This window comes from Oncorhynchus tshawytscha, linkage group LG10 (assembly GCF_018296145.1).
Source record: "Oncorhynchus tshawytscha isolate Ot180627B linkage group LG10, Otsh_v2.0, whole genome shotgun sequence".
Classification (NCBI taxonomy): Eukaryota; Metazoa; Chordata; class Actinopteri; order Salmoniformes; family Salmonidae; genus Oncorhynchus; species Oncorhynchus tshawytscha.
In genome coordinates, this window is record NC_056438.1 from 40,157,455 (window position 1) to 40,181,735 (window position 24,281).

General features: G+C 43.2%; 1 pseudogene; it reads right to left on the reverse strand.

Moving 5' to 3' along the window:
- LOC112235126 overlaps positions 1–24,281 on the reverse strand; it is a 227,264-nt pseudogene that overhangs the window by 11,142 nt on the left and 191,841 nt on the right.

Genomic DNA, 24,281 nt, shown 5'->3' on the forward strand with positions numbered 1-24,281 from the left:
GAGGTGTGTTGGGTCATTGTCCGGTTGAAAAACAAACGATAGTCCCACTAGGCCAAACCAGATAGGATGGCATATCAATGCAGAATGCTGTGGTAGCCATGCTGGTTAAGTGTGCCTTGAATTCTAAAAAACAGACAGTGTCACAAGCAATGCACCCCCACACCATCACACCTCCTCGTCCAATCTTCACGGTGGGAACCATACATGTGGAGATCATCAGTTCCCCTACTCTGCGTCTAACATGGACATTGCGTTTGGAACCAGAAATCTCAAATTTGGACTCATCAGAACAAAGGACAGATTTCCACCGGTCTAATGTCCATTGCTCGTGTTTCTTTGGCCAAGCAAGTCTCTGCTTCTTATTGGTGTCCTTTAGTAGTGGTTTCTTTGCAGCAATTCAACCATGAAGGCCTGATTCACACAGTCTCCTCTGAACAGTTGATGTTGAGATGTGTCTGTTACTTGAACTATGTGAAGCATTTATTTTGGCTGCAATCTAAGGTCCAGTTAACTCTAATGAAATTATCCTCTGCAGCAGAGGTAGCTCTGGGTCTTCCTTTCCTGTGGCAGTCGTCATAAGAGCCAGTTTCATCATAGAGCTTGATGGTTTTTGCAACTGCACTTGAAGAAACTTTCAAAGTTTGACTGACCTTTACATGTTAAAATAATGGACTGTCATTTTCTTTGCTTATTTGGACTTGGACTTGGTCTTTTACCAAATAGGGCATTCTTCTGTATACCACCCTTACCTTGTCACAACACAACTGATTGGCTCAAACACATTAAGGAAAGAAATTACACAAATGAACTTTTAACAAGGCACACCTGTTAATTGAAATACATTTCAGGTGACTACCTCATGCAGCTGGTTGAGAGAATGCAAAGAGTGTGCAAAGCTGTCATCAAGGCAAAGAGTGGCTACTTTGAAGTATCTCAAATATAAAATACATTTTGATTTGTTTATTAGGTTACATGATTTGGTTACGTTACATGATTCCATATGTGTTACTTCATAATTTTGAAAATAGTCAAAATAAAGAAAAACCCTGGCATGATTAGGTGTATCCAAACTTGTGACTGGTATTGTAGGTCCTTTCAGAATGACTAACAGACAAATAGGCTAAATGGACTATGAGTTGTCCCTTGTATTTTATTATTATTTTCCATGCACACTCACAGGGCCCTATATACACTTTACTTAAAACATTTAATTTCACCTTTATTTAACCAGGTAGGCCAGTTGAGAACAAGTTCTCATTTACAACTGCGAGGGTATGTTTGGCAGCATGAGTGAAGGAGGCCTTGTTGTGCAATAGGAAACCGATTCTAGATTTAATTTTGGATTGGAGATGCTTAATGAGTCTGGGAAGGAGAGTTTACAATCTAACCAGACACCTAGGTATTTGTAGTTGTCCACATATTCTAAGTCAGAACCGTCCAGAGCAGTGATGCTAGTCGGGCGAGCGGGTGTGGGCAGCAATCGTTTGAAGAGCATGCATTTAGTTGTACTAGCATTTAAAAGCAGTTGGAGGCCACGGAAGGAGTGGTGTATGGCATTGAAGCTCGTTTGGAAGTTTAACACAGTGTCTAAAGAAGGGCCAGATATATACAGAATGCTGTCCTGTGCGAAGAGGTGGATCAGAGAATCACCAGCAGCAAGAGCGACATCATTGATATATAGAGAGAAAATAATTGAACCCTGTGGCACCCCCATAGAGACTGCCAGAGGTCCGGACAACAGGCCCTCCGATGTGACACACTGAAATCTATCTGAGAAGTAGTTGGTGAACCAGGCGAGGCAGTCATTTGAAAAACCAAGGCAGTTGAGTCCACCAATAAGAATTCGGTGATTGACAGAGTCAAAAGCCTTGGCCAGGTCGGCTGCACAGCACTGTCTTTTATTGATAGTGGTTCTGATATCGTTTAAGAACTTGAGCGTGGCTGAGGTGCACCCATGACCAGCTCTGAAACCAGATTGCTTAGTGTAGAAGGTACAGTGGGATTCGAAATGGTCGGTGATCTGTTTGTTAACTTGGCCTTCAAAGACTTTAGAAAGGCAGGGCAGGATGGATATAGGTCTATAACAGTTTGGGTCTAGAATGTCTCCCTCTTTGAAGAGGGGGATGATCGCGGCAGCTTTCCAATCTTTGGGGATCTCAGACGATACTAAAGAGAGGTTGAACAGGTTAGTAATAGGGGTTGCAACAATTTAGGCTGATCATTTTAGAAAGAGAGGGTCCAGATTGTTTAGCCCAGCTGATTTGTAGATATCCTGATTTTGCAGCTCTTTCAGAACATCAGCTGTCTGGATTTTAGTGAAGGAGAAGCGGGGGGGGTGGATTGGGCAAGTTGCTGCAGGGGTTGCTGAGCTGTTGACCGGGGTAGGGGTATAGCCAGGTGGAAAGCATGGCCAGCCGTAGAAAAATGCTTATTGAAATGATCGATTATCGTAGATTGATTTATTGGTGGTGACAGTGTTTCCTAGTATCGGTGCAGTGGGCAGCTGGGAGGAGGTGTTCTTATTCTCCATGGACTTTAGTGTCCCGAAAGTTTTTGGAATTAGTACAACAGGATGCTAACTGACTGAGTATATTGGTTCCTGACTTCCCTGAAAAGTTGCATATTGCCGGGGATATTCGATGCTAATGCAGAATGCCACAGGATGTTTTTGTGCTGGCAGTCAAGTCTGGGCTGAACCAAGGGCTATATCTGTTCTTAGATCTACATTTTTTGAATGGAGCATGCTTATTTAAGATGGCGAGGAAAGCACTTTTAAAGAGCAACCAGGCATCGTCTACTGACTGGATGAGGTCAATATCATTCCAGGATACCCCGGCCAGGTCAATTAGAAAGGCCTGCTCGCTGAAGTGTTTTAGGGAGCGTTTGACAATGATGAGGGGTGGTCGTTTGACCACGGACCCATTACGCACGCAGGCAATGAGGCAGTGATCGCTGAGATCATGGTTGAAGACAGCAGATGTGTATTTAGAGGGCAAGTTGGTCTGGATGACATCTAAGAGGTTGCCCATGGTTATGGATTGTACCTGGTAGGTTCCTTGATAATTTGTGCGAGATTGAGGGCATCTATCTTAGATTGTTGGACGGCCGGGGTGTTAAGCATGTCCCAGTTTAGGTCACCTAACAGTACGAGCTCTGAAGATAGATGGGGGGCAATCAATTCACATATGGTGTCCAGGGCACAGCTGGGGGCTGAAGGTGGTTTATAACAAGCGGCATTGGTGAGAGACTTGTTTCTGGGAAGGTGGATTTTTAAATATAAAAGCTTGAATTGTTTGGGCACAGACGTGGATAGTATGACAGGACTCTGCAGTAGATTACAACTCCGCCCCCTTTGGCAGTTCTATCTTGTCGGGAAATGTTATAGTTGGGGATGGAAATTTCAGGGTTTTTGGTGGTCTTCCTAAGCCAGGATTCAGACACGGCTAGGACATCAGGGTTGGCGGTGTGTGCTAAAGCAGTGAACAACACAAACTTGTGGAGGAGGCTTCTAATGTTAACGTGCATGAAACCAAGGCTTTTATGGTTACAGAAGTCAACATATTAGAGCGCCTGGGGAATGGGAGTGGTGCTGGGGGCTGCAGGGTTAACCTCTACATCACCAGAGGAACAGAGGAGGAGTAGGATAGTGAAATAAGATAGGGGTTCAACAGTGAAATAAGATAATAATCACTAACCAAAACAGCAATAGATAAGGCATATTGACATTATGGAGAGGCATGTGTAGCCGAGTGATCATAGGGTCAAATGAGTCAGGGAGCCAATTCAGTAGTCGTTACTACGCTAGGTGAGCTGAAGACACGGCGATTCAGACAGCTAGCAGGCCGGGGCTAGCAGATGGGCATCAGGCAACGTCGCAACGGAAGAACCTGTTGAAACCACCTCAGACGGTTACGTTGCCAGACCAGTTGTGGTGGATTGCGGGGCTCCGTGTAGGCAGTAAAGAGTTCAGGCCAATTGGCAAAAGAGATATTGTAGCCCAAGAATTGGCTGGTGGACCTCTGGCTAGCCAGGAGATGGCCCTAGCACGAGGCTAGCTCCAAGCTAACTGGTGCTTGCTTCGGGACAGAGATGTTTCCCAGGATTAGCCACTCAGTGGCTAGCTGCGATGATCCGGTGTAAAGGTTCAGAGCTTGCGGTAGGAATCCGGAGAGGAGGTAGAGAAAAAGCAGTCCGATATGCTCTGGGTTGATATCGCAATGTGCAGACTGGCAGGAGTTGACCGGGCTGAGGCTGGCTGATGTCCGAGTTAATGTTGAGGACCGCTAGCAGTGGCTAACTGACTACTAGCTACTAGCAAGTTAGCTGGCTAGCTGCAGATGGGGGTTCCAGTTCTAAAGTATAAAAATAACAGATCCGTATCACATTGGGTGAGGAGGGTTGCAGGAGAGGATATCCAGTCCGTAGATAGAAAGTGAGACGAAAATATATACGACGAAAATTATATATACACGGAACAGGTCAAAACACACGTCCGACTGCTACGCCATCTTGGAACTACCACACACTGACACTCCAAAACACACACTCCATAATTTGCACACACGCACAATACGCACATAGATTTACACTGAATTGACACACAAACACACACCATCATCATATACGCTGCTGTTAATCATATATCCAGATGTCTAGTCACCTTACCCCTATACATATCTGCCTCTACCACTCCAGTATCCCTGTATATTGTTAATATGGTACTGACCCTGTATATAGTTACCTTGCCCCTATACATATCTACCTCCATCACTCCAGTATCCCTGTACATTGTTAATATGGTACTGTATGTAGTATGATTACTTACTTGATAGTGTTCTTCATATTCTTATTTTCATACTGTGTGTGCTTTTGTTTTACCTTATTCGTTTTAATATTACATTGTTATTGCATTGTTGCACTTGCAAGAAAGGCATTTCACTCTATTTGTGCATGTGACATTAAAACTTGAAACTATAACCAAACAAGATCACTATAAGTATAAGAAACAAGACCAGATCGATGCTGCTGCCTTTGACTTTCCAAGTGTGCAGTTTAACATATGACATGGATACATATTGTAGCGCATTCTGAAGGTATTCAGACCCCTTCACTTTTCCACATTTCTCTGACATTACAACCGCATTCTAAAATGGATTAAATAAAAACAATTCTTCATCAAGTGTCACATCTGTAGGGAACCTGGCACCATCCCTAGGGTGAAGCATGGTGGCAGCATCATGCTGTGGGGATGTTTTCAGCGGCAGGGACTGGGAGACAAGTCAGGAGCGAGGGAAAGATGAACGGAGCAGAGTACAGAGAGATCCTTGTTGAAAACCTGCTCCAGACCACTCAGGACCTCAGACTGGGGTGAAGGTTCACCTTCCAACAGGACAACGACCCTAAGCACACAGCCAAGACAGCGCAGGAGTGGCTTCGGGACAAGTCTCCGAATGTCCTTGAGTGGCCCAGCCAGAGCACGGACTTGAACCCGATCGAACATCTCTGGAGAGACATGAAAATAGCTGTGCAGTGATGCTCCCCATCCAGCCTGACAGAGCTAGAGAGGATCTGCAGAGAAGAATGGGAGAAACTACCCAAATTCAGGTGTGCCAAAATGATAAAAAACAGTTTTGCCTTTGTCATTATGGGGTATTGTTTGTAGATTGATGGGGGGGGGGGAGACTTTTAATCCATTGTAGAATAAGGCTGTGAAGTAAAATGTTTTGGAAAAGTCAAGGGGTCTGTATATTCATTGAATTCAATCATTCATTGTTTTATTAATTAAGTCATGATGGAGTACCTTATCAAGGTCATCATCACTCTCGTCTATTTCCTCCAGTCGCAGGTTCCACTCATACTCCACATGGACGTGAGCGTTAAACTTCCCCTCTGCCGCCTCCATCAGCTAGAGGGAGAGAAGGAAAAATGAAGATATAAATAGAGGGAGAGTGAGAGATACAGATTGAGAGAGAAAGAGAGACAGAGACAGACAGATAGATAGAGAGAATGAGCGAGATACATACAGAGAGAGAGAATGAGCGAGAGAGAGAATGAGAGATAAACAAAGGAGAAAAAGGCTAAGTTACAGAGAGTGACAATATTAATAGTATATATTTACATGACCATATCACAGACAGGATAGATTATGGGAAGAGGCAATAACAGTGTTGTGTGCAACGTGTGAAAAAGTGTATGATATGATAATTCCCATAGTTGAGAGCACTAGCATGCTTTTCTACATGAAGCAAAACCAGTTCAGACTGGTAACCAGGGTGTTTGCAACAACAGCTAAGACTTCCTAGCTTAACATGGCAGCCTATTTAAGTTGAGTTCTGCACACGCATCCTCTGCTCCTGCACTGCAAGCTTTGCCCTGGAGTTTTTTGCTGCCCATGCTGCAACTATGCTGTTACTCGCTACGCATTGTCTGTTTACTGCTAAACCAGCACAACCCCAGCCTCCACCTGTCAGGGGGATTGGTACAGCTATACCTGTAGTTTATTATTATGGTAATGATTGAGCATCGCTATGGCACTGAGCTACCCTGAAGCTGCAGAGCCTAACAACAAGTCTTTTGTCTTTCAAGTATAATACATTGTTTGTACTTGTATACTTGTATTCTAATAAATGGTTAAATCAATACATTGTGTTCCCTGTCTGAACTGACCACTGAGACTAGTTACATTGTGAGAGCTAGTCACAATACTGAAAAAGTTGTACTGGTAGACATGCAATAGTGTAGTCATGTCATATAGTACAGTACCTTCAGAAAGTATTCATACCCCTTGACTAATTCCACATTTTGCTGTTTTACAGACTGAATTCAAAATTGAAGAAATAAATGTTTTTCTCACCCATCTACACACAATACCCCTTAATGAGAAAGAACTTGTTTTTAGAAATGTTTGCAAATTTATTAAAAATTAAATACAGCAATATCTAATTTACATAAATATCCACACACCTGAGTCAATACTATGTAGAATCACCTTTGGCAGCGATTATAGCTGTGAGTCTTTCTGGGTAAGTCTCTAACAGCTTTCAACACCTGGATTGTGCACCATTTGCCCATTATCCTTTTCAAAATTCTTCAAGCTCTGTCAAATCTGTTGTTGATCATTGCTAGACAAACATTTTCATGTCTGGCCATAGATTTTCAAGCAGATTTAATAAGTCAAAACTGTAACTCAGCCACTCAGAAACATTCACTGTCTTATTGGTAAGCAACTCCAGTGTAGATTTGGCCTTGTGTTTTAGGTGATTGTCCTGTTGAAAAGTGAATTCATCTCCAAGTCTCTGGTGGAAAGCACAACTGAACCATGTTTTCCTCCAGGATTTTGCCTGTGCTTAGTTCCGTTCAGTTTCTTTTTAAATCCTGAAAAACTCCCCAGTCCTTAATGATTACAAGCATACCCACAACATGATGCAGCCACAACTATGCTTGAAAATATGGAGAGTGGTACTCAGTAATGTGTTGTATTGGATTTTCCCAACACATAACACTTTGTATAAAGGACAAAAAGTGAATTGCTATGCCACATATTTTTCAGTATTACTTTAGTTACTTGTTGCAAACAGGATGTATGTTTTCAAAAATGTTTATTCTATACATGCTTCCTTCTTTTCACTCTGTCAATTTGGTTTTTAGGTTATCAATAACTACAATGTTATTGCTCCATCCTCAGTTTTCCCATATCACAGCTATTACACTCTGTAACTGTTTAAATTCATCATTGGCCTCATGGTGAAATTGATACACCATCCAAAGTGTAATTAATACATTCACCTTGCTCAAAGGGATATTCAATGTCTGCTTTTTTGTTATCTCACCCATCTACCAATAGGTGACATTATTTGCGAGTCATTGGATTTGCGAGTCACTCCCTGGTCTTTGTGGTTGAATCTGTGTTTGAAATTCACTGCTCGACTGAGGAACCTTACAGATACAGTCATTGTATGTGTGGTATTCTGCCCTTGAGTTGCGTTCCCATGCAAAACTAGACAGATAGCTAACAACTAAGTCCCAAGGCGTGACTTTTCTTGAATGAATATATTGAAAACGTTTATGTTGTGAAAAAACAAATATTTTCCAAGGCTGAAGCGTGACAAGAAATAACTACATTGAAAGACCTGCACCGTAGCGTTGTTTGTAGCTGCTTCTATGCGTGCAGAACAAATTCCCTACTTCCTGTTTGCGTAGTCTTTCTAAGTACCAGAAAGCTCCACTAGGGGGCAAATAACACCATTGAACACAATGAAAATCCAATTTAACCATTGTAATAAAATAATCTGTTACCTTCTAACAGGATGGCAGCACATGGTGTACAGAGATGAGGTAGCACATTTTTACTCCTGAACATATTTAGGCTTGCAATAACAAAGGGGTTGAATACTTATTGACTGAAGACATTTCAGCACTTTAATTAATTTAATTTGAAATCAACAAAATGTAGAAAAAGTCGAGGAGTGTGAATACTTTCTGAAAGCACTGTACATACTGTATGCCACTTGATGTTTTGTATTATGTGATTGGATGTGGTGATACTGTGGGAGGTTTGTTTCAACCACTAGCTCCCAGGTTGACAGAGGTATTCAGGGGAGTTAAAGAAGCATACGAGGGTGCTCACATTGTCCGCACTTCGACGGGACATAGCATGCTTTCCTTGTCCTCTGTTGCTAGTAATGACAGGGGGAACTGGAGCACTAACAGACCATGTCCGTCAGTCTCTAAAACAGTTTGATGTTGCTGGAAATAATCCAGCCTTCTAGATATTGATGCCTATAAGGCTGATACTCACCGGTTCCTCGCACTGGGTATCTCGCAACCTTCTTGCAATGTCCAGAGCAGTCTCTCCACTTTGATTGGCTGAAAGAACAAGTAGCCAGTGGTCACCATAAGTGCGGAGCCTCATGACGTGATTTGTAATTTGACGATGGTTTTCTTATATGGCCCCAAGGGGATAAATGAAGTTGTAATGAATTGATTTGAAATGACATGACATGACATGCATCATCAAAAGTCAGATGATGTTTTAATGTTGAGGGAAATTATGGTTTTAGAAAAACAGACTGGATAAATACTTAATAATTGTTAAATTGTTAAATACTGTGATAAAGGGGCAGATAATTACTTGACTGCTTTTTACAATTACAGTAGTTACTTTTCCTAAACTATTTGATATATGCCTGAAAGTAAGAAAGAAAATATTTCTGAAGAAAAAAAGTAATTGTAAAGTAGTTGACATACAAATGTATTTCATAGCTATCCAGAACAAACAAATCATCTCTCTCTCTATCTCCAACCTCTCCAAAAAACACCTTGGTTTGCCTCACATATCAGTCAATCTAAGATTAAAAACATGCAATGAGATGACAAGTCCGATAGGGACAATCTGAGAGTTTGCACACACCGATGTCGATGGCTGGTTTGCCCCGCAGTAGCAGTTTCAAACATTCTTGTTTTTCGTACAGACAGCAGTAGTGTAGTGCAGTGTTTCCATTCTCCGTCTGCCTGTCTAGATTACCACTGGGGGTGGAGAGTGAGAGAGACTGATAGTCAAATTCTAGTGATACAAAGAATAAAAAAGGTAAACCTTAAGATAATCATTAGTAAGTCATTAACAAGTATTTAGTAAAAGTGTTGGTTATACGTTCCAACTTTAAATGTGTGATTGAGTTCCCTCTGCCGGGACACTACTGTCATATACCTGTTTTGCACCAGGAAGTCCACTAGATGCAGGGAGGTCTGGTCAGCAGTCCTCACAGAGTAGTGGAGGGCAGTCTCACCGGGCTCCTGTTGGGAACGAGTCTGTGTATTTCAACTACAGTACCAGTCAAAAGTTTGGACACACCTACTCATTCAAGGGTTATTTATTTATTTGTACTATTTTCTACATTGTAGAATAATAGTGAAGACATCAAAACTATGAAATAACACATATGGAATCATGTAGTCGCCAAAAAATTATTAAACATATCAAAATATATTATATATTTGAGATTCTTCAAAGTAGCCACCTTTTGCCTTGACAGCTTTGCACACTCTTGGCATTCTCAAATCAAATCAAATTTTAAGTCACATGATTAGCAGATGTTAATGAGAGTGTAGCGAAATGCTTGTGCTTCTAGTCCCGTCAGTGCAGTACTATCTACCTTATACACACAAATCTAAAGGGAGGAATAAGAATATGTACATATAAATACCTGGATGAGTGGTATAGGCATCGTGCAATAGATGGTATAAGGTACAAAATATACATATGATATGAGTAATGTAAGAAATGTAAACCAAAATATTTGATCATATTACTCCAGTGCTAGCCTCCCGACACTGGCTTCCTGTCAAGGCAAGGGCTGATTAAGGTTTTACTGCTAACCTACAAAGCATTACATGGGCTTTCTCCTACCTATCTCTCTGATTTGGTCCTGCCGTACATACAGTGGGGCAAAAAAGTATTTAGTCAGCCACCAAATGTGCAAGTTCTCCCACTTAAAAAGATGAGAGGCCTGTAATTTTCATCATAGGTACACTTCAACTATGACAGACAAAATGAGAAGAAAAAAAATCCAGAAAATCACATTGTAGGATTTTTTATGAATTTATTTGCAAATTATGGTGGAAAATAAGTATTTGGTCACCTACAAACAAGCAAGATTTCTGTCTCTCACAGACCTATAACTTCTTCTTTAAGAGGCTCCTCTGTCCTCCACTCGTTACCTGTATTAATGGCACCTGTTTGAACTTGTTATCAGTATAAAAGACACCTGTCCACAACCTCAAACAGTCACACTCCAAACTCCACTATGGCCAAGACCAAAGAGCTGTCAAAGGACACCGGAAACAAAATTGTAGACCTGCACCAGGCTGGGAAGACTGAATCTGCAATAGGTAAGCAGCTTGGTTTGAAGAAATCAACTGTGGGAGCAATTATTAGGAAATGGAAGACATACAAGACCACTGATAATCTCCCTCGATCTGGGGCTCCACGCAAGATCTCACCCCGTGGGCTCAAAATGATCACAAGAACGGTGAGCAAAAATCCCAGAACCACACGGGGGGACCTAGTGAATGACCTGCAGAGAGCTGGGACCAAAGTAATAAAGCCTACCATCAGTAACACACTACACACAAATCCTGCAGTGCCAGACGTGTCCCCCTGCTTAAGCCAGTACATGTCCAGACCCGTCTGAAGTTTGCTAGAGAGCATTTGGATGATCCAGAAGAAGGTTGGGAGAATGTCATATGGTCAAATGAAACCAAAATATTACTTTCTGGTAAGAACTCAACTCGTCGTGTTTGGAGGACAAAGAATGCTGAGTTTCATCCAAAGAACACCATACCAACTGTGAAGCATGGGGGTGGAAACATCATGCTTTGGGGCTGTTTTTCTGAAAAGGGACCAGGATGACTGACCCGTGTAAAGGAAATAATGAATGGGGCCATGTATCGTGAGATTTTGAGTGAAAACCTCCTTCCATAAGCAAGGGCATTGAAGATGAAACGTGGCTGGGTCTTTCAGCATGACAATGATCCCAAACACACCGCCCGGGAAACGAAGGAGTGGCTTCATAAGAAGCATTTCAAGGTCCTGGAGTGGCCTAGCCAGTCTCCAGATCTCAACCCCATAGAAAATCTTTGGAGGGAGTCGAAAGTCCGTGTTGCCCAGCAACAGCCTCAAAACATCACTGTTCTAGAGGAGATCTGCATGGAGGAATGGGCCAAAATACCAGCAACAGTGTGTGAAAACCTTGAAGACTTACAGAAAACGTTTGACCTCTGCCATTGCCAACAAAGGGTATATAACAAAGTATTGAGATAAACTTTTGTTATTGACCAAATACTTATTTTCCACCATAATTTTCAAATAAATTCATTAAAAATCCTACAATGTGATTTTCTGGATTTTTTTTCTCATTTTGTCTGTCATAGTTGAAGTGTACCTATGATGAAAATTACAGGCCTCTCTCATATTTTTAAGTGGGAGAACTTGCACAATTGGTGGCTGACTAAATACTTTTTGCCCCACTGTACCTACACGTACACTACGGTCACAAGACGCAGGCCTCCTAATTGTCCCTCGAATTTGTAAGCAAACAGCTGGAGGTAGGGCTTTCTCCTATAGAGCTCCATTTTTATGGAATGCTCTGCCTACCCATGTGAGAGACGCAGACTCGGTCTCAACCTTTAAGTCTTTACTGAAGACTCATCTCTTCAGTGGGTCATACGATTGAGTGTAGTCTGGCGCAGGAGTGTGAAAGTGAACGGAAAGGCTCTGGAGCAACGAACCGCCCTTGCTGTCTCTGCCTGGCCGGTTCGCCCCTTTTCCACTGGGATTCTCTGCCTCTAACCCTATTACAGGGGCTGAGTCACTGGATTACTGGTGCTCTTTCATGCCGTCCCTAGGAGGGGTGCGTCAGTTGAGGGGTGCGTCACTGATGTGATCTTCCTGTCTGGGTTGGCGCCCCCCCTTGGGTTGTGCCGTGGCGGAGATCTTTGTGGGCTATACTCAGCCTTGTCTCAGGATGGTAAGTTGGTGGATGAAGATATCCCTCTAGTGGTGTAGTGGCTGTGCTTTTGCAAAATGGGTGGGGTTATATCCTTCCTGTTTGGCCCTATCATCGGATGGGGCCACAGTGTCTCCTGATCCCTCCTGTCTCAGCCTCCAGTATTTATGCTGCAGAAGTTTGTGTCGGGGGGCTAGGGTCAGTTTGTTATATCTGGAGTACTTCTCCTGTCTTATCCGGTGTCCTGTGTGAATTTAAGTATGCTCTCTCTAATTCTCTCACTCGGAGGACCTGAGCCCTAGGACCATGCCTCAGGACTACCTGGCATGATGGCTCCTTGCTGTCCCCAGTCCACCTGGCCGTGCTGCTGCTCCAGTTTCAACTGTTCTGCCTGTGATTATTATTATTTGACCATGCTGGTCATTTATGAACATTTGAACATCTTGGCCATGTTTTGTTATATTTTCTCCACCCGGCACAGCCAGAAGAGGACTGGCCACCCCTCATAGCCTGGTTCCTTTTTCCTAGCCACTGTGCTTCTACACCTGCATTGCTTGCTGTTTGGGGTTTTAGGCTGGGTTTCTGTACAGCACTTTGAGATATCAGCTGATGTACGAAGGGCTATATAAATACATTTGATTTGCTTTGATTATTAAAGTGTCATTATTTAAAGTGGCATTGTTTAAAGTGACTAGTGATTGGGTCTCAATGTAGGCAGCAGCCTCTCTGAGTTAGTGATTGCTGTTTAGCAGTCTGATATCCTTGAGATTGAAAAACAGCTTCTGTCTCTCGGTCCCAGCTGTGATGCACCTGTACTGACCTCGCCCTCTTGATGGTAGCAATGTGAACAGGCAGTGGCTCGGGTGGTTGTTGTCCTTGAAAATCTTTTTGGCCTTCCTGTGACATCGGGTGCTGTAGGTGTCCTGGAGGACAGGTAGTTTGCCCCCGGTGATGAATTTTGCAGACCACACCACCCTCTGGAGAGCCTTGCGGTTGAGGGTGGTGCAGTTGCTGTACGATGCGGTGATACAGCCCGACAGGATGCTCTCGAATGTGCATCTGTAAAAGTTTGTCAGGGATTTTTCAGCCTCCTAATATTGAAGAGGTGCTGTTGCGCCTTCTTCACCACACTGTCTGTGTGGGTGGACCATTTCAGTTTGTCAATGATGTGCACGCCGAGAAACTTAAAACTTTCCAACTTCTCCACTACTGTCCCTTCGATGTGGATAGGGCGGTGCTCCCTCTCTCTGAGAGGTTGTTATCCTGGCATCACACTCTGAGTGCCCTGACCCCCTCCCTGTAGGCTGTCTCGTAGTTGTTGGTAATCAAGCCCACTACTGATGTGTTGTCTGGAAACTTGATGCTTGAGTTGGAAGTGTGAATGGCCACGCAGTAATGGGTGAACAGGGAGTACAGAACGGGGCTGAGCATGCACCCTTGTGGGGCCACAGTGTTGAGGGTCAACGAAGTGGAGACATTGTTTCCTACCTTTACCACCTGGAGGCGGCCCATCAGAAAGTCCAGGACCTAATTGCACAGGTCGGGTTGAGACTCAGGGCATCCAGTTTAATGATGAGCTTGGAGGGAACTGTCGTGTTTAATGCTGAGCTGTAGTCAATGAACAGCATTCTTACATAGGTATTCCTCTTGTCCAGATGGGATAGGGCAGTGTGCAGTGTGATGGCGATTGCCTCGACTGTGGACCTGTTGGGGAGGAAAGCAAATTGAAGTGGGTCTAGGGTGGCAGGTAAGGTAGAGGTGATATGATCCTTGCCTTGTCTCTCATAGCACTTCACGACGACAGAAGTGAGTGCTACCGGACGGTAGTAATTTAATTCAGTTACCTTTGCTTTCTTGGGTACAGGAACAATGGTGGACATCTTGAAGCATGTGGGGACAGCAGACGGGATAGGGAGTGATTGAATATGTCCAAAACTCTCCAGCCAGCTGGTCTGTGCATGCTCTAAGGACGCGGCTAGGGATGCCGTCTGGGCCAGCAGCCATGCGAGAGTTAACATGCTTAAATGTCTTACTCACGTCGGCCACGGAGAAGGAGAGGGGGGGCCACAGTCCTTGTTAACGTGCCACGATGGTGGCACTGTATTATCCTCAGAGGGAAAATAAGGAGTTTAGTTTGTCTGCAAGCAAGATGTCAGTGTCCGTAACGTGGCTGGTTTTCTTTCTGTAGTTCGTGATTTCCTCTAGACCCTGCCACATACATCTCGTGTCTGAGCCGTTGAATTGCGACTCCACTTTGTCCCTATACCAACATTTCAATTGGTTGATTGACTTGCGGAGGGAACAGCAGTAACTACACTGTTTATATTTGGCCTTATTCCCAGTCCTCTTTCCACGGTTAAATACGGTGGATCGCACTTTCAGTTATGCGCGAATGCCGCTATCCCTCCACGGTTTCTGGTTAGGGTAGGTTTTAATAGTCACAGTGGGTACAACATCTCCTATGCACCTCCTTATAAACTCACTCACAGAGAGAGCGTATAGATCAATGTTATTCTCTGAGGCTGACCGGAACATTTCCCAGTCCGCGTGATCAAAACAATCTTGAAGCGTGGATTCCGATTGGTCAGACCAGCGTTGAATGGTTCTAGTCACAGGTACATCCTGTTTGAGTTTCTGCCTATAAGACGGTAGGAGCAAGAGGGACTCGTGGTCGGATTTGAGGAAGGGAGGGCCTTGTATGCATCGTAGAAATTAGAGTAGCAGTGATCGAGTGCATTGCCCTTGCGAGTGCTGAAATCAATATGCTGATCAAATTTAGGTAGCCTTGTTCTCAAATTTTCTTTGTTAAAATCTCCAGCTACAATATATGCAGCCTCAGGATATATGGTTTCCAGTTTACATAGAGTCCAGTGAAGTTCCTTGAGGGCCATTGTGGTGTCTGCTTGACGGGGAATATACACAACGGACAAGAACCCTTCTTCCCAGAGAGGTGTTTCTCTGTCGGCATGACGCATGAAGAAGCTCGACGGCTTCACCGACTCCAACAACGTATCCCGAGAGAGCCATGTTTCCGTGAAACAGAGAATGTTACAATCTCTGATGTCTCTCTGGAAGGCAACCCTTGCTCAAATTGTGTCTACCTTGTTGTCAAGAGACTGGACATTGGTGAGTAGTATTCCCGGTGAGTGGTGGGCGATGTGCATATCTATGGAGCCTGACCAGAAGGCTGCTCCGTCTGCCCTTTCTGTAGTGGCGTTGCTTTAGGTCGACTTCTGGGATTAGGTCCATTGTCATGGGTGGGTGGTCCAAACCAAGGATCCGCTTCGGGAAAGTCGTATTCCTGGTCGTAATGTTGGTAAGTTGACGTTGCACTTATATCCAATAGTTCCTACCGGTAATAACGCTTAAGCTTTTCTGTGCTAACAATGTAAGAAATAATACACACAACAAAAAAAAAATATTGCACTTTTCTAGTAAGAGAGGCGACCATCGCTGTCATCTTGTGTCTCTCAATCAGCTTCATATGGAATGCTTTTCAAAATGTCTTGAGGGAGTTGCCACATATGCTGAGCCCTTGTTGGCTCCTTTTCCTTCACTCTGCGTTCCAACTTATCCCAAACCATCTCAATTGGGTTGTGGTTTGGTGATAGTGGAGACCAGGTCATCTGATGCAGCACTCCATCATTCTCCTTCTTGATCAAATACACAGCCTTTGCACAGCCTGGAGGTGTGTTTTGGGTATTTGTCCTGGTGAAAAAAAAAAAAAAAAAGATGGGATGGTGTATCGCTGCAGAATGCTGTTGAAATCACTGACAGCATCAACAGCAAAGCACCCCACACCTCCTCCTCCATGCTTCATGGTGGGAACCGTGAAGCACACATGCTTCATCCATCATCCGTTCACCTACTCTTCACCTACTCACAAAGACACGGCAGTTGGAACCAAAAATCTCACATTTTGACTGATGAGACCAAAGGACAGATTTCCTCCGGTCTAATGTCCATTGCTCGTGTTTCTTGGCCCAAGCAAGTCTCTTTTTCTTATTGGTGTCCTTTAGTAGTGGTTTCTTTGTTGCAATTCGACCATGAAGGCCTGATTCATGCAGTCTCCTCTGAACAGTTGATGTTGAGATGCGTCTGTCACTTGAACTCTGTGAAGAATTTATTTGGGCTGCAATCTGAGGTGCCGTTAATTGCCCATTTCTGAGGCTGGTAACTCTAATGAACTTTTCCTCTACAGCAGAGGTAACTCTGGATCTTCCTTTCCTGTGATAGTCGTCATGAGAGCCAGTGTCATCATAGCTCGATGGATTTTGCGACTGCACTTTAAGAACTTTTCCGGATTGACTGAACTTTGTCTTAAAAAGTAATGATGGACTGTCGTTTCTCTTTGCTTATTTGAGCTGTTCTTGCCATAATATGTAATTGGTCTTTTACCAAAACTTGTATACCACCTCTACCTTGTCACAACACAACAGATTGTATCAAGGCACACCTGTTAATTGAACTGCATTCCAGGTGATTACCTCATGAAGCTGGTTGAGAGAATGCCAAGAGTGTGCAAAGCTCTCATCAAGGCAAAGGGTGTCTACTTTGAAGAATGTCAAATATAAAATATATTTTGATATGTTTAACACTTTTTTGGTTCTACATGATTCCATGTGTTATTTCCTAGTTTTGATGTCTTCACTATTATTCTACAATGTTGAAAATAGTAAAAATAAAGAAAATTAGTAGGTGTGTCCAAGCTTTTGATTGGTACTGTAAATAAAATATACATAAATAAAAATATCAAATAACGCCACTTTCAGTGATGCCAAATTGTTTTGGAATTGTGACCACTTGAAGCTTTCTGAATTGTTTTCTGACTCGTTGTGCACTTCAGTTAATATGCTATTTAAGAATAAAATGAACACAGCTACCCTTACCTTTCCTGCCTCGGGCAGGGGCTCCATAAGCTCCGCCCCCTCGGCATAAATCTGGATAAGTAACAGCAGATCTCGGGAGCGCACCGCCTCCGACAACTTGCCTGGAACCGTGGCTTTGCCAGTCTGGTGGGCAAATTTGTGGTCCAGGTATTTAGCGTTGATGTACTCCTTCCTCACCGTCCTGCCATAGAGAATATAAGGTTTGTTTCTTATCATAATTATCTGTTTGCCAGTGAACTAATACTTAGGCCGGTATCAGAAATGCATTTGATTTGCACCATACGGAGATAATTTATATTTATTGACACAGTCAGGGGTGAAAGTAAGCAGGTACGGGGTCAAGTAAATAGTGGTGGTACACCGTATCGGTAAAAGATTTGCCTACCAAAATAACAGCACTCCCTGGTTTGAACCTTTGAAGTTCAGATGGAACATTTGGAAAAGTAACTGGACCTGACTGTAGGCCTCCTGCAGAATCCTTGCAGTAAAAATAATAGACCAAATGTTCATTTTTGTCTCGGAACAGGATTAGAGAAATATGATTTTTTTTCTGTGATGAGCAGGGATACGAGGTCATTAAGGTAGATATGTACATAGAGTATAACTTGAAATAAATTGACATATAAACAGTAGCAGCACTGTATGTAATGAGTCAAAAAAATTAGTGCAAAAAAAGGTCAATGCAGATAGACTGGGTAGCTATTTGGTTAACTACTTAACTAACCATTTAGCAGTCTTATGGCTTCAGGGTAGAAGCTGTTCAGGGTCCTGATGGTTCTAGACTTGGACGTCGTTGCTCTGCGAGAGAAGCAGAAATGTAAGAGAACCTTACACATGTCAACTAGATTGTTGATGATGCATTCATTCTATAAATGTATGACATTCTGGTGAGGAAAGTCTTATTTTAGTATTCTAGAGCGTCAAGTAATGACAAGAGAAGCAGTATGTTGCCTATCTAATAATAGACAAGTTGACTAACAAATAGCCTACCAAATTTCAGAAATTATAAGCAGAAAAATATCTAAATGAGGCTTAAAAATTATTACATTTATTACGTTCCTGTCCAGGTTACAAATGTCTCAATTGCCAAATTTTATTACACTTTCTGGGGTTTTTCTTGCACAGGTATTTTTACATCCATCAAATGGCTGGTGTGCTTTTGGAATTAATTTACAGGGGATAAACGTGTGCAGCAGTGGAGGCTCCTCAGAGGAGGAAGAGGAGAACCATCCTACTGAGTGATTTTTTTTTATTCTTACATTGAAAAAGTTATAATTTTTAGACAAAACTACCCTAAATACAGTATACTTATTTAACTGATTAAAGCACACGGTTTTGAAATTAAGGTCTATAGTCGCCTCAACAGCACTCTCTGGTATAGCACAATGGTGTACCCGGAGGACAGCTAGCTTCCGTTCTCCTCTAGCTACATTGACTACAAAACCTAGGAGGCTCATGGTTCTCACCCCCTTCCATAAACTTACATGGAAAATATAAATCTAGCTGTTTTTTCTATATATCGGCAGGACAGAACAGCTGTGTCCAGTAAGGTGACGGAAGGGGGTGTGTGTCTCTTTGTCAACAACAGTTGGTGCGCAGTCTCAAGGTTCTGCTCATCCGAGTTAGAAAACCTCATAAGCTGTAGACCACACTATTTCCCAAAAGAGAGCTTTCAAGAGTTTTCATGTATATTTTGCAGCTGTCTATTTACCACCAGGCCATAAGCAAACAAGAAAATGCAGAAGCTACATCTGGTAAGAGAAGGGGTGGGAGTGTGTGTCTATTTGTCAATAACAGCTGGTGCGCGATGTCTAATAATAAAGAAGTCTAGTGGTATTTGCTCACCTGAGGTAGAGAACCTTATGGCAAGATGTAGACCAAGAGAGTTCTCATCTGTATTATTCGTAGCCGTCTATTTGCCGTCACATACCGATGCTGGCAAGAAAATGCTCACCCAGATGTGGTGCTCCTAGTGGCTGGGGATTTTAATGCAGGGAAACCATTTTACCTCATTTCTACCAGCATGTCTTATGTGCAACTACAGGCAAAAAAAACTCTAAATCACATCTACTCTACACAGAGATGCATACAAAGCTCTCCCTCGCCCTTCATTTGGCAAATCTGACCATAACCTCATCCTCTTAATTCCTGCTTACAAGCAAAAACTGAAACAGGAAGTACCAGTGATGAGCTCAATATGGAAGTGGTTCGATGAAGTGGATGCTAAGCTACAGGAATGTTTCGCTAGCACAGATTTGAATATGTTGTGGGATTCATACTATGGTATTGATGAGTTTACCACATCAGTCACTGGCTTCATTAATAAGTGTATGGACAATGTAGTCCCGAGTGACCGTGCATAAATAGCCTGACCAGAAACAATGGATTACAGGCAACATCTGAACTGAGCTAAAGGCAATGAGTGGGACACAAATTTGGATGCTTATAAGAAATCCCGCTACGCCTGTGTACGAACAATCAAACAGGCAAAGTGTCAATACAGCACTAAGATCGAATCCTACTAAACCAGCTCTGATGCTCATCCGATATGGCAGGGCTTGCAAACTATGATGATTAGCCAAGGGAATAGCTGCCCAGTGACGCGAGTCTACCAGACAAGCTAAATGCATTCAATGCTTGGTTCAAGGCAAGCAACACTGAACCATGCATGAGAGCACCAATTGTTCCGTAGCCGATGTGAGTAAGGCTTTTTAACAGGTTAACATTCACAAGGCCGCAGGGCCAGACGGATTACCAGGACGCGTACTCAGAGCATGAGCTGACCAGCTAGCAAGTGTCTTCACTGACATTGTCAACCTTCATCCAGTTTGTAGGGTGCCGTCTTTCATATGGGACATTACACGGGTGTCTTGACCCTCTGTGGTAACTAAAGATCCCATGGCACTTATCGTAAGAGTAGGAGTGTTAACCCCAGTGTCCTGGCTAAATTCCCAATCTGGCCCACATACGATCAGGGCCACCTAATCATCTCCAGCTTCTAATTGGCTCATTCATCCCCTTCCTCTTCTCTGAAACTATTCCCTTGGTAGTTGCTGTAAATTAAAATGTGTTCTCAGTCAACATACCTGGTAAATTAAGGGTTAAATAAATACAAATAAAATGTAATACCTACATGTTTCAAGCAGACCACCATAGTCCCCATGCCCAAGAACGCCAAGGTAACCTGTCTAATGACTACGTCCTGTATGCCCTGTAGCACTCAGATCTGTAGCCGTGAAATGCTTTGAAAGGTTGGTCATGGCTCACATCAACACCATCATCCCAGAAACCCCTGACCCATGCCAATTTGGAAATGCCTCCAAAGATGATGCAATCTCTATTGCATTCCACACTGCCCTTTCCCAACTGGACAAAAGGAACACCTATGTGAGAATGCTGTACATTGAGTACAGCTCAGTATTCAACACCATAGTGCCCACGAAGGTCATCACTAAGCTAAGGACTCTGGAACTTAACACCTCCCTTTGCAACTGGATCATGGACATTCTGATGGGACACCCCTAGGTGGTGAGGGTAGGCAACAACACATCCGCCACGCTGACCCTCAACACGGGGGCCCCTCAGGGGTGCATGCTACCTGTACTCCCTGGTCACCCTCGACTGTGTTGCCGCACATGGCTCCAACACCATCAATAAGTTTGCTGATGACACAAAGTTGTAGGCCTGATTACTGACAACGATGAGACAGCCTACAGGGAGGAGGTTAGAGACCTGGCAGTGTGGTGCCAGGACAACAACCGCTCTCTCAACGTCAGCAAGACAAAAGACCTGATAGTGGAATACATGAAATGGGGGGGGCCGAGCACGCCCCCATTCAAATCGAATGGGCTGTAGTGGATACGGTCGAGAGCCTGAAGTTCCTCGGTTTCCACATCACTAAAGACCCATCATGGTCCAAGCACACCAACACAGTCATGAAGAGGTCACGACAACGCCTCTTCCCCCTCAGGAGGCTGAAAAGATTTGGCATGGGTCCTCTGATCCTCAAACAGTTCTACAGTGGCACCATAGAGAGCATCGTGACTGGCTGCATCACCGTTGGCATGGCAACTGCTCGAAGGTAGTGCGTATGGTCCAGTACATCACTGGGGCCGAGCTCCCTGTCATCCAGGACCTCTATACCAGATGGTGTCAGAGGAAGGCCCTGAAAAGACTCCAGCCAAAGACTCACAGTCTGTTCCCTCTGCTACCGCAAGGCAAGGGGTACCGGAGTGCCAAGTCTGGGACCGAAAGCCTCCTGAACAGCTTCTACGACTGCCATACGACTGCTGAATAGTGAATAATACAGCTACCCGGATGTTTTGTTTTTCACCCCCTACCTACATGTACATAGCACTTCAATCAATAACCTAACCAAACCTACATGTATATATTACCTCAATCAATAACCCTAACTGCCTCATACCCCAGTACACTGACTCAGTGCCAGTACTCCTTGTATATAGCCTTGTTATTGATTTATTTGAAAATCAGATTGAAACATTATGACAAAAGACATATCTTTTGAAACAAAAGACATCATTATTAATTATGCCCCTCCAGATAGGAGGTCCTGTACCGGCAAGTAATTACATTTACTTTTAGCCCCGGACACATATATTCGCAACCTGCTATGATGACAACCATTTTAGATTTCAGATGGGTTGAAAAGATTAGATTCACATTGATTTCAATTGACTGATGTTAATTCAATAACACTCACATGTCACTTGATGGGGTGGGCTTTGGCGAGGGACATGGAATATTGCCTTCCATGATGCCATTGAAACTACTGTTCCCTATGTTCTTAGCCAGCTGAGGAGAGAGAGCAGAACAGGTGGGTTGAATAACATGTAAACTGCCTTTGAAACAGACAAAGTTTAGGAGTTAAACATACCATATACTGTGCCTTTCAAACGTATTCAGACCCTTTGGATTTCTTCGCATTATATTGTGTCAATACATGTTATAAACACATTTGGCATCGATTACAGATGTGAGACTTTCTGGGTTGGATTGTACAATATTTGCCCATTATTCTTTTCAAAATTCATCAAGCTCTATAAAGATGTTGGGGATCATGACTAGACAGCAATTTTTAAGTCTTTCCATAGATTTTCAAACATATTTAAGTCAAAACTGTAAGTTGGCCACTCAGGAACATTCACCGTCTTCTTGGTAAGCAACTCCAGTGTAGACTTTGGCTTGTGTTTTAGGTTATTGTCCTGCTGAAAGGCGAATTCTTCTCCCAGTCTCTGGTGTAAAGCAGACTAAAGCAGGATTTTTCCTGTGCTTAGCTATATTCCATTTATTTTTATCCTGAAAAACTTCCCAGTATTTGCTGATGTCAGGCATACCCATACCATGATGCAGCCACCACCATGCTTGAAAATAAGTAGGCAGTTATTCAGTGACATGTTGTGGTGGATTTGCCCCAAACATATATATATATTTTTTAACATTTTATTTCACCTTTATTTAACCAGGTATGACAGTTGAGAACAAGTTCTCATTTACAACTGTGACCTGGCCAAGATAAAGCAAAGCTGTGCGACACAAACACAGTTACACATGGAATAAACAAACGTACAGTCAATAACACAATAGAAAAGTCCATATACAGTGTGTGCAAATGAGGTAAGGCAATAAATAGGCCGTAGCGGCAAAGTAAATACAATTTAGCAATTAAACACTGGAGTGATAGATGTGCAGAAGATGAATGTGGAAGTAGGGATACTGGGGTGCAAAGGAGCAAAAAATAAATAACAGTATAAGGATGAGGTAGTTTGATGGGATATTTACAGATGGGCAATGTACAGGTGCAGTGATCTGTGAGCTGCTCTGACAGCTGGTGCTTAAAGTTAGAGGGGTTATGAGTCCAGCTTCAGTGATTTTTACAATTCGTTCCAGTCATTGGCAGCAGAGAACTGGAAGGAATGGCTGCCAAAGGAAGCATTGGCTTTGGGGATGACCAGTGAGATATACCTGCTGGAGCGTGTGCTACGAGTGGGTGCTGCTATGGTGACCAGTGAGCTGAGATAAGGCGGGGAATTACCTAGCAGAGACTTGTAGATGACCTAGAGCCTGTGGGTTTGGCGATGAATATGAAGCGATGGCCAGCCAACGAGAGTGTACAGGTTGCAGTGGTAGGTAGTATATGGGGCTTTGGTGACAAAATGGATGGCACTGTGATAGACTATATCCAGTATGCTGAGTAGAGTATTGGAGGGTATTTTGTAAATGACATCGTCGAAGTCAAGGATCGGTAGGATGGTCAGTTTTACGAGGGTATGTTTGGCAGCATGAGTGAAGGATGCTTTGTTGCAAAATAGGAAGCTAATTTTGGAATGGTGCTTAATGTGAGTCTGGAAGGATCGGTTGAAGAGCATGCATTTCGTTTTACTAGCATTTAAGAGCAGTTGGAGGCCACAGAAGGAGTGTTGTATGGCATTGAAACTCGTTTGGAGGTTAGTTAAAACAATTTCCAAAGAAGGGCCAGAAGTATATAGAATGGTTTCGTGTGGGTAGAGGTGGATCAGGGAATCACCAGCAGTAAGAGTGACCTCATTGATGTATACAGAGAAAAGAGTCGGCCCGAGAATTAAACCTTGTGGCACCCCTATAGAGACTGCCAGAGGTCCGGACAACAGGCCCGTGGATTTGACACACTGAACTCTATCTGAGAAGTAGTTGCTTGACCAGACGAGACAGTCATTTGAGAAGCAAAGGCTGTTGAGGCTTTGTATTTAGGCCAAAAAAGTGTATTTCTTTGCTGTGTTTTTTCCCCTCAGTATTCTTTAGTGCCTTGTTGCATACAAGATGCATGTTCTGGAATATTTGTATTGTGTATGTTTGTATTATTCTTTTCACTCTGTCATTTAGATCATTA